This window comes from Festucalex cinctus, chromosome 1 (genome assembly GCF_051991245.1).
Source record: "Festucalex cinctus isolate MCC-2025b chromosome 1, RoL_Fcin_1.0, whole genome shotgun sequence".
NCBI lineage: Eukaryota > Metazoa > Chordata > Actinopteri > Syngnathiformes > Syngnathidae > Festucalex > Festucalex cinctus.
In genome coordinates this window covers 6,476,292-6,487,994 of record NC_135411.1, presented here as the reverse complement: position 1 = coordinate 6,487,994, position 11,703 = coordinate 6,476,292, and the positions used below count along the sequence as shown (strand labels likewise).

The following is an 11,703-nucleotide window of genomic DNA, read 5'->3' as shown; positions in this document are numbered from 1 at the left end:
TTATTTTATTTTTTATTTTACATTCCATTCATTTTAATTTAAAAAAACTTCTGTTTCTGACCAAAGCCCGCCATGGCCAAATTTTGTTTAAAACTACTGACTTAAATCAATTTTTAATCAAAGATGAAGTAGTTAAAATCTACTCAATTATATGAATTGTCACAATGTATTTAATGGTGACACTTTATACAGTTGCATGTGTTGTTTGCCGCATGAAGACAAAACTTTTTTTGTTTTTTGTTTTCCCACGGACTGTATTCAGGTTTTGCATTTAATACGCTCAGTGATAAAAGCTGATCGAAATATTGACTGACAGAGATTAATGACGACGCTCGGGCCAGAAGGGGGGAGGGGCTATAGGGAGGGGCTTGTGGGGGGGTGTTAGGGAGGTCACAAAGTTAGGATCGAGCTGGAATGCTGCACATCACTCTGCTTTATTAGGCAACTTCACCTGCATGGGAGAAAGGAGAGTTACAAAAAACGCTTTTTAATTATGGTTGACACAATATAACATGTACAAAATATAGTTTTAGATTGTACAAGAAGCAAATTGTAATATAGATTAATTCAAATATTCATTTTTTGTCCCAAAATGTAAAATAAATAAATAGATAAATAAAAATCTTAGTAATAATATTGATAACAAAACATGCACCTCATAAAATATATATAAAAAAATCTTTATGTAAATTAAAAGCCGTCGGTTGACACTCACTTTGAATTTGACTTGGAATACAATAAAAGTCTTTTCATCCAATTCTGATAAATTTGCACGACTTATTTTTTTTAAATATCATTTAAGTTAAATTATAATCCGACAGTGTGGTAACGATCAGAGAAGTCAATCCTGGAGCGCGTTTGCGGGTAATAGGAATTATTTCAATACCTATAACTTTAGTATGTTCATTTTCCCCATAAATATTGATGACAAAATAAAGTCAACAAATTGTGTTAAAAAGAAAATTTAAAGTGAAACATTATCGCGCATAATATGGAAGTTAAAACGTGTCTCTGAATAAACAGTCGGGGAAAAAACTACTTCCATTTTGTATAACGGAGCCAACTAAAAAAATAAATTCATAAATAAATATTCAACACAAACACGGAGGCCTCAAAGCTTCACTTTATGTATTTTTATGTTAAAGAATATAACGAGCCGCTTCCAAAAGAGGTCACAAGCAATTGTGGGACGTGACAAAGCCGCGCGGTGAAGCTGTTTGTTCCCCACTTGTGCAATTGATTGCCAAGTTCGATGTATCGATCGCCGATCGGTTCAGTCGCACTCGGCGTGCTTACCGAAATACAGAAACATTTAACATCTTTTTTTTTTTTTTTTTTTGGGGGGGGGCGCTTCATTCCTTTTTTTGACCTGCATGCACGATGAGTGACACCAGAAACGCACCGGATGAAATAAATGTCAAGTTATTGTTTGGACGAGAGAGAGAGAGAGAGAGCAAAAAATGGACTTATGGCACTTTTTTTTTTTTTTTTTTTTCTGTCCCCAGCAAGGTTAAAACTGAAACTCGTCGTGGCCTGTTTGCCTTTGTACGTGGAAACGGCTGATGGCAAGGAAGCAAACACCTCCTAACAGGTAATTAATATATATTTGAGCTAAAACTTTTTATTATTATTGTTTTGTTTGTTCTATTCTCTTAATTATATCCTGAAATTATGGTTGCAAATGTTCCTCGAGGAGGCCGTAATTTATGACGCGTTATGTTGGAGCAAACTTATTGAATTTAGATACACGTATAAAGTGTTAAATGGTGCAGACAGGGAACAGCATCGAGCAGCAAAAACAAAACAAAAACCTTGTTTCACCTGCAAGTAGGCTTTTAACAGATTTTTTTTTTTAAACGCTCTCCCACAGTTTACCTCATTAGGAGTCGAATTGATAGTGGGAAAAAAACTTAAATCTTAAAAATTAAACATTTGAAAAATGAAAAATTGAATATAATCAATAGGCCTACATCTGGGCTGGAAATACATTATAAATCATTTAAAATATTAATTTATCTAATTTCTAAACCTTGTGAAGTTGCAAAGCTGCATTTGTGTTGTGCAGAATCCAGATTTAAGATAATATCAATTTCTCAAGTTATTATTGCACAAGATTACAAATGCTGCGATATTAATTATGTCTATTTTAAATGGAGCATGTGCAAGGCCTTGAAAATTAATGTTGCACATTGTTATTAAAATGCTGAGGGTCAAAAATATGATTTAAAAATAATTAAACAAAAAAAAGCCATTTAAAATCTATCACATCAAGAAAGAGAATTTTCGTCGTGGTTATATTTCATCTTTTTTTGGGGGTGTGCATGATCTTCAAATTCCTTTTTGATTATGTGAATAAAATGTTAGCACCTTAGAGGCATTTTTTAAAAATCTGAATATCAAGAAACACTCCCATAACAGTTCAGATGATATTATTACATTCACTTTTATTGATTGACCAATCAATGAATTCACCCCCCCCCACCCAAAAGACTTTTCATAAAGGGGTCAAAAGTATTGCTATAATAATCCTCCTGTTCAGCATTTCGTGTCCGAATGATGATGACATTTTCATTCATCACGTGCCTGGTTATCAATTGAACATGCGCAGAAATGAAACTTCTCCCGATGTGCGTGTATCCTCGCGGGCGTGGTTGCTAGGCAACAGATGGAAAGACATCCCGAGACCCGAGTGGTCAATCAATCGCTGTGTGTGTTTAAGTATGGCACAGCAATATTGCCTCGCCACTTAACTAACTGGAAAGTTCATGCTTCAACAAGATTCTGTTTAAAAAAAAACAAAAAAAACAACAACTTTGTTTTCGATGTGTGTTGACCAACGTGCCACTTTTACTAGTTATTTCCTTTCAATAAAAAAAAAAAAAAAAAAAAAAAAACGTCATCGTCAAGCATTTAATATCCAAAGGTCATAGGTCGCTTTGATTCTCCCTGGAGGGATTATGTGTTTTTTTTTTTCATTTCAGCACAGGAAGCAGGTAAAAAAATTTTAAAAAAAAAGCCTGGAGAGGCGAAACTCTTATCTTGCCCAGAACAGAAGCAAAGCAACAGATTACCAGACAAAGCCAGAAGGGACGAATTGGACTTCATTGGGCGGCTGCAAATCCGACAACAGCTTCAAAAAAAAATAATAATAAATTGCACCCTGACAATCCGGAAACCAACAATTAGCAGAGGTTTTGAATGCTCTTCGGTTGTTAATATATTTAAAATGAGCACGTTATAGTGTGAACGTACCTTGAAGTTGAATTTGTTGCGTGATCGATTAGGGATGGAACAATATCCAAACATCACGATACGATATTATCGCCATATGAAGGTCACGGTACGATAATTATCACGATATTGTGGGGGCCGTTGGCGATATATAAATCTCTTTTACCGCCACATGTTGTCAAAAAAAAAAAAAACTTTAATATGACAAAGGCTTTGATCATTTGTCATCCTTGAAAACATTTCGATTTCATCAGATTTCGTCAAGCTTCGTTGTAATTTCATACACCGGCAGCCCATTGAAAAGACATACAATGCTTCCCTCTGGTGGCCATAAATAGTGAGTGTTTTTGATTCCACAACTCATTGACCAGGCAGCCGCGCTGCACTTAGACGGTGAAGTGCCCATTGATTAAAACAAACAAACAAAACAAAACAAAAAACGTAGTTGACATCATTTAACGTTTATGGCAGCATACATCGTGATTTTACTAATCGTTATTAACTGATTCACTCGCCGCCATTTTCACATTTCGCAATCCCGTTCGCTCCCGGCTGTTTTACTGGATTTTGACTGATTTTGCAAGGCCCACAGAATATTGTGTTCTATTGCTACAAAAACATGGAACCGACCAAAAGAAATATTAGAGTCTCTTCTTTCATCAGGAAAAAAAAAGTATGTTTCTATCTGTTTCTGTTTTGCAGCAATTAGCATTAGAAGAGAGCTAAGTTTCATCAGTTTTCACAAATCTATTTAAAATTGTAATTGAGCATTTTTTCTCCATGGCCCTGGTTGATCTCCTTTGCTCTGCTGCCACCTGCTGGCCGTTTGTGTAATAACTACCATTTCTGCAACCGTTCTTTGCAGTTGAGAGGCTGCATCAAAGCCTTCTGTGTGCTCTAGCATAAAAAAACAAAAACAAAAAAAAACGTATAAATGAGTCTTTGGGACACTTAGAGCATTAAAAAAAACGTATTTATACGTTATTGGGAGTAAATGAGTTAAACGTTTTTGGCGGTCAAAGAGTAAAAAAAAAAAGAGCTTGTACTAAAAAAAAAAAAAAAAAAAAAAGCACAATATTGTGCTTTCGTATTTAACAGCAATGCATATAAAGCACCTACAATCTCTAATAACAATATTGAGGCACTTACTTGCTAATTCAAGCACACATTGATCGCTTCACAAGCAAATTTGGTTCCCCTTCATCTGACAATTAGCATAATTTGAAACATAGAAGGCCAAGACATCCCTAATGAAAATTAAATTGCACTAGTAAACTAGCCACTAGAGGGTGCTAGAACTGCACAAATGGAAATCAACCTGACTTTTTCAACAAATGTGTTCCTTTTAAATATTGTGAACATGACGACGACGATATTGTGGCAGTTTTAATATCACGATATCACGACATTGCCCTTATAGTGACATCCCAATTGAAATGAATGGAAATGTCGTTAACTCAGCGGTGTCAAACTAATATTACCTCAAGGGCCGCATGGAGGAAAATATATTACCAAGTGGGCCGGATCGGTAAAATAATTTAATAATTGCTGTCAATTATACGCAGATTTTTGCTATTTGTGGGCTAGCCTTCGGGTCTTGTCTCATGTCTGGGGTCACACCTGGGTTAGGTTTGAGTTCATGACCTGTTAGACTTAGTCTTAGACTTAGACTTAGACTTAGACTTGACTTGATTGATCCCTTTGGGATGGCTCCCTCTGGGAAATTTACATGTCCAGCAACAATTAAGAACAGATAATAAAATAAAAAAAATAATTCAATCAATAAATAAATAAGGTTATTACACCAGAGATTGAATTAATAATAATAATAATAAAATAAAAAAAGGTCAAGTGTCTGTTTTGTACTGATGTAACCATCATCTAGTTTCAACTAGTTTAAGGCTATGTGATGTCAAGAATCTTTAATCGCGTTACTGGGCCAACAGCCAATCAGATAATTCCACGTCAGTACTGGTACCCACATGTCTAGCCACAACCAATGAGATCGATTTGTGTCGAAATAAGCTGTCGGAGAAATATGTGTGTTTGCCGGATTATTGCTCCCTGTTCCTCTGTGCATCTCTGCAGCCCAAGAGGGCTTTACGTCTTGTGATTCTCGATGCTTTCTCGTTGTTTTTCGTTCAATCAAGTTACGTGAATAAATACCTTATTTGTGTCTGCGCTTTGGGATCCAACCCTTCAGCACACACATGTTGAATCGAGGTTCCATTGTGGCGTTATACTGACTTGCGCTCATGCAAACGCGTCTCAAAGCGTCGTCACCCGCGCTTGCCGCTGTACTTAATACTGTAACCCGCGCGGACATGAGCGAGACGGATGGCTGCCAAAATGCGACAAATGCGCCACTTTTTCATACGCGCCATTGATTTTTTTTTTTTTTTTCCCGCCTCGAACAAAGACGGACGGAGAACGATGAAGACGAGGCGGAGCGAGAGAAACGAGAAATAGATGAAGAGCGCTCGCCAGCGTTTCGTCTTCTCGTTTGAGACGCCGCTCGCCAACTATCGACGACGCTAAGCAGACAAAAGTCGCGTGTACGTTTAACATCGGGTTACTTTAAAAAAAAAAAAAAAAAAGTTGCGCGTGTTCGAACGCGAGTTCCGTCTGCGAGCAACAGGGGGAGCGGGGGAGCGAGGCGCGGCTGGTGTTAAGGTGATTAGTCTGGCGGCTTGGCGATAGAGAGAGTTGATCAATAAGCCATCGATCTCCCATTGCAAGTGTCAGGGGGGTAGTGGGAACTCGAGGGGGGGCGGGGGGTGCGAGCAAGGATAGGGAGGGGGCGTCGAACCAGGCTTGACTTTTAAAAATCCTTTACTCTGCGGATGACAAATAACCCATTAGATCGCAGGAGAGCCGACTGTAGCGCGCGCGCTAACGTATCCGCTGGTGCAATTTATAAACGTTGCTCATGTGTTAACGAAGTTTCCAAAGTGTCCCCCCCCCCCCCCGCCGCCGCCGCGCCCACTTTGGCCTCCAAAAACAAAAAAAATCTTTGCAGTGTGGAGAAACTATTGAGTCCAATGCGGTGTAGTTACCTCGCAGACCATTACTTGCAACAATTCCTGTAGGCTGAAAGATTCACTGAAGCAAAGCTCACTCGATATCGTCAAGCCTGAGGACTTTGCAAACGTTTCGCAAATAAGTCTTTTAGCGAAAGGTCAACGTTTTGCACACGTGTGTACGAGCAAAGTAAGCAAAGCAACGCGCCACCTCTGTGGAAAACAAAAAAAAGTTTTGCCTAGTCGTCAAAATGAATCGCTTCATCGACAAGTAGTCGATTAGCAAATTAATCAACAACCCAATTTAATAATCGAGTCATCGTTGGGGAGCCATTTTTTCATTTAAAATTGTCCAAATTCTCTGATTTCAGCATATCAACAGCAGTAATTGTTGACTGATTTCTGTAGTCCTTCATGAATGAGGGCTGTTTATTTTCTGTGTAACTCATTTACTCCCAATAACGTATAAATACGTTTTTTTTAATGTTCTGTGTCCCAAACACGTATTTATACGTTTTTTGTTGTGTGTTTTTTTATGCTAGAGCATACAGAAGGCTTTGATGCAGCCTCTCAACTGCAAAGAACGGTTGCAGAAATGGTAGTTATTACACAAACGGCCAGCAGGTGGCAGCAGAACAAAGGAGATCAACCAGGGCCATGTAGAAAAAAAGCTCAATTATTTACAATTTTGAATAGATTTGTGAAAACTGATGAAACTTAGCTCTCTTCTAATGCTAATTGCTGCAAAACGGAAACAGATAGAAACATACTTTTTTTTCCTGATGAAAGAAGAGACTTCAATCTTTCTTTTGATAGGTTCCATGCTTTTATAGCAATTGAACACAATATTCTGTGGGCCTTGCAAAATCAGTCAAAATCCAGTAAAACAGCGAACGGGACTGCGAAATGTGAAAATGGCTGTGAGTTAATGAGTTAATCGAACATAATATATTGACTTGGATCGAGTCCAGGCCTCGACCTTCTTGGGTGGAGTTTGCACGTTCTCTCCGTGCCTGCGTACGTTTTCTCCGGGTACTCCGGTCTCCTCCCACATTCCACAAAACATGCATGGCAGGTTAATTGAACAATCTAAATCGTCCCGAGGTGTGATTGTGAGTGTGGATGGTTGTGTGCACTGCGATTGGCTGGCAACCAGGTCGGGATGTACCCCGCCTAATAGGGGTATGCCCAAAAAAAATAATAATTGATTCTCATAAGAATCGCGATTCTCGTTTAGTACGATTCAGAATCGATTTTAAATGTTCCAAAATCGATTCTATTTCATTTATTTGAAAAGAACGGTTGCAGAAATGGTAGTTATTACACAAACGGCCAGCAGGTGGCAGCAGAACAAAGGAGATCAACCAGGGCCATGTAGAAAAAAAGCTCAATTATTTACAATTTTGAATAGATTTGTGAAAACTGATGAAACTTAGCTCTCTTCTAATGCTAATTGCTCTAAAACGGAAACAGATAGAAACATACTTTTTTTCCTGATGAAAGAAGAGACTTTAATCTTTCTTTTGATATGTTCCATGCTTTTGTAGCAATTGAACACAATTTTCTGTGGGCCTTGCAAAATCAGTCAAAATTCAGTAGAACAGCCGGGAGCGAACAGGATTGCGAAATGTGAAAATGGTGGCGAGTGAATGAGTTAAGCAGAAAAGTTTGTAAGTAGAGACGCATTTTCCTTGTAAATGCCCTATTGTCAAAATTTGTTGAATTATGCCACTAGATGGCATAATTGCATTTGTATGACATTGGTGACAGCATTTTTGTTGTCATGCTAAGAGCAAGCTAACCTTTAACATGAATTAACTTGTGAAATTCTGCACATTTTTAAAATTGTAAAACACAGCATGACTCCAGTATCCACCAATATATGGATTATTAGTAAATTTATTGCTGCTAAATTTTGACTGGAATTCCCCCAGTTACAGGCTTTCCAATTAAGGAGCAGTCATTAAAACACGTTGAAAAAAAATAGTTAAAGGAACTTTAAATTAATTCCAAATTAACCCACCCAATAATTTTGACACCCCTAATATATATATATATATATATATATATATATATATATATATATATATATATATATATATATATATATATATATATATATATATATATATGTATATGAGCTGCCTGAAGTGTAAATATTATTACAAAAATACAAACCGCAAAAAAAAAAATACAAAACCCCCAAATAAATCTTTATCTGTAATACTCTCTGTAGTCATCCAGCACCTCGAAACAATACATAAAGACACCCTGTACATTATTTACTCTGAAAAGGCTCATTACAAATATTCTGAAAAATACTGTAGTCGTGTTTTATATCCACGTACGTCCTCATTTCTTTCTATATTGACAAGCAAATGAATGTTGCCGTGCACGCACTTCGCACGTCGGCGAAGACGCCGTCAGTTGCTCCCTTGTGTAATCCATGTGGAGTGGGGGAAGCTGAGAGGTGAAAGGTCACATGACCCCGGAAGAAATATCACAAGTGCCCAAAGGGCGGACGTCAAAATAATAGACGATGGAATGGTTATTGAATAACACATCATTTTTTTATTGCCGCCTTTACACGCATGCAGGAAGTCTTTTTTTCTTTTTTTCTTTTTTTTTTGGCCCACATCAGGTGGCTCCAACGCGGGTGTACGGTCCACATATGGGACATTCGCTACTTCCTGTACTACAGCCGATACCAAACATTACCTTGATTAAGATGTTTTTTAATTCATCGAACTAATTCCTCAATTGTTTAATTTGGTGGTTCTCAACCTTTTGTCAGTGTGAAATATTTTTGTCAGCCAATTACCAGCGCAAAGCATTTCTGATTGAAGAAATAAATAAAATTATTATGCCATTTCTGTATTCATGACTAAAAGATGCAGCCATATTTATATTTTAAATTTTTTTTTACACTGCTATGCTAACAAGATTATGAAAATTTAGGGAAAAAAATTGTACGCTGACCTTAAGTGCTTTGAAAGGCACCTATAAATTAAATGAATTATTATTATTATTATTATTAAAATATTTTATTGTACATTTACAACAAATATAAAATTTGTGATTAATCGTGATTTAACTATTGAAGTCATGCAATAAATTGCAATTTTAAAAAATGAATTTCCTGACACCACTAATTTATTTATTGTTTTATTATCATTATTATTATTTTATTATATTATTATTTTATTTTATTTTATTTTATTTCTGATTATGGCTTACAGCTTAAGAAAACTCAAAATATTACAATATTCCCTCAGACCAAGTTAACTCATTCACTGCCATTGACGGATATACACGTCAATGGGAACGGAATTGACTTAACTCATTCACTGCCATTGACGGATATACACATCAATGGCAGTAAATGAGTTAAAAAAAAATGTCATAATCAGCAATATTAAAACAATAACAGGCTTGCATTATTTCAGTTGATTTGTAATAAATCCAGAATGTTTGGCATTATTGCGTATTTAATTGCATTACATTAAATAAAGGACTTTATCACAATATTCTAATTTTCGGAGACAGTCCTGTATCATGCTAATAGCATCTTACACTGAGCACATTGCAGTTATTCAAAAAAAAAAAAGTTTAAAAATGATCATTTAGGTGACAGGACCGAATTGTGATGTATTAAATATGTAAATGAGCGTGAAGATGGCCTCCTGGTTTGCTCGTCCGTTCCTCAGCCTGCCTTCCCGTGACCTCGTTTTCCTCTCGTTTCTCCTCCTCCTGCCTCGTATCCTTCCCACGTCCTTGTCTCCCACGTCGCCGCTATCCGTCCCCTCACCCTCCTCGCCTCCCCTTTCACCTGCTCGACTCCGAGACCCCGCCCCCCTCCATCCCGCCTGCCCGCACTCCCTCAAATGAACGTAGCCGTTATTGACAAGTGACTGGCCGAGGAGGTTATTGATCATCATCAGGCGGCAGAGGGAGAGGACGAGTCGGCCTCGCCGCTTTCCTCGCCGTTTAAACGACTGTGATCATCCGGAGAAGGGCGACGCTCCATCACTTGATTTCCGCACGTTTACGTTCTGATTTGGAGAGCGGCGGCGATGACGGCAAAAAGTGGTCGGTGGGCGCAAATGACTGAAGCACGTCTCGGGATTGTGTTTTTCATCAACAAAAACTCCACGAAAATCATTTTGTCAACACACATTTTCAAAACCAGACGAGACTAAAACTCTCATGAATAACCAATAAGTGGGACTGAATCATTTTCGTCGACCAATCAAATCAAATCAAACTTTATTTATATAGCACCTTTCATACGTTCAAATGCAACTCAAAGTGCTGAACAAATAAAACATCCATAATACAATAAAAAAGAAAAAGCCATCCCTCCCCCCGATATCGCCATGATCGTACCCACAAACGCAAACAACAACATGGCGGGGCACAGAAGAACCCTGTGGGGAAAGGCACCCAGGAGACGAGACGAAAATCTACTTCACTTATTAATAAAAATCGGACTAAAATCTGTGGACATTTTTGTTCATGAACAAAAACGAGACGAAAATGATATGATTTTGTCAAATTTTGTCTCTGCTAATCTGTCAAATCTGTGACACTGTCATGTGTTTTATTTTTTTCAGCAGGTTATGTTGAACCTTTTTGGATCTAAAACTATTTCACATCAAATGTTCTCTCATCTTTTTTTTTTTTAATGAAAAACAGCTTGACACACAATTAAAGTGGCTGCTATGGTTCCATGCTATGAGCTAGTAAGTCAGCTAGCATTAGCTAGCAGTCGCAACAACATTATTGTTGGAACGTTATAGCCATTAGATTGTTAAATTATAACTATATTATTATTATTATTATTATTTTATTTTATTTTATTATTATTTTTTTTAACCTGTCACCATGAATTCACCTCCCGTCTGTCGCATGTTTTTTGGGACAGATTAGCATTATTTTACAAAAGCATACAAATTTCATCTCTCAAATCTCCAAAATCCTATCTTAGCTTTGGAATTAATGGTATCGGCATGTTACTTGTGAGTAATCACCGATATCGATACCGATACCACTGTTTTAATGCAGTATCGGCGCCTCTGCCGATACCGGTATCGGTATCGGAACAACACTACTTAAAATGGACACAAAAAAAATTGGATCAAGTTGACTAACTATGATAAAAACTAACAAGCGTGATTCAAACTTACACAAAATGGACTAAAACTGAGATTAAATTTTAAAATGGCGCATCAAATTAACACTAATGGGAAATAGATTTAGATCTGAAAAGGTTCAATTCAATATAATCTGCTAACAAAAAAATATATTTGGTGGTAAAATGATTGCCCTGACTAAAACTAAACTAAAATGTTGACAGTTTTTGTTGACTAAAAATAGACAAGTAAAATAACATTTTCTCGGACTAAAATAAAGACTAAAATTCTAGATTTATATTTGACTAAAAATGGACTCG

The 11,703-nt window shown here is 37.1% G+C and overlaps 1 long non-coding RNA gene across 1 annotated transcript in view; it reads left to right on the top strand.

Annotated features, from left to right (window-relative positions):
* Nucleotides 1–2,286, top strand: part of LOC144013946 (uncharacterized) — a 32,796-nt gene extending 30,510 nt beyond the window's left edge. The window contains exon 7 of the long non-coding RNA XR_013282374.1: nucleotides 1,506–2,286. This is a non-coding gene — a long non-coding RNA (uncharacterized LOC144013946). The remainder of the gene's footprint in view (nucleotides 1–1,505) is intronic.
* Nucleotides 2,287–11,703: the final 9,417 nt, after the last annotated feature.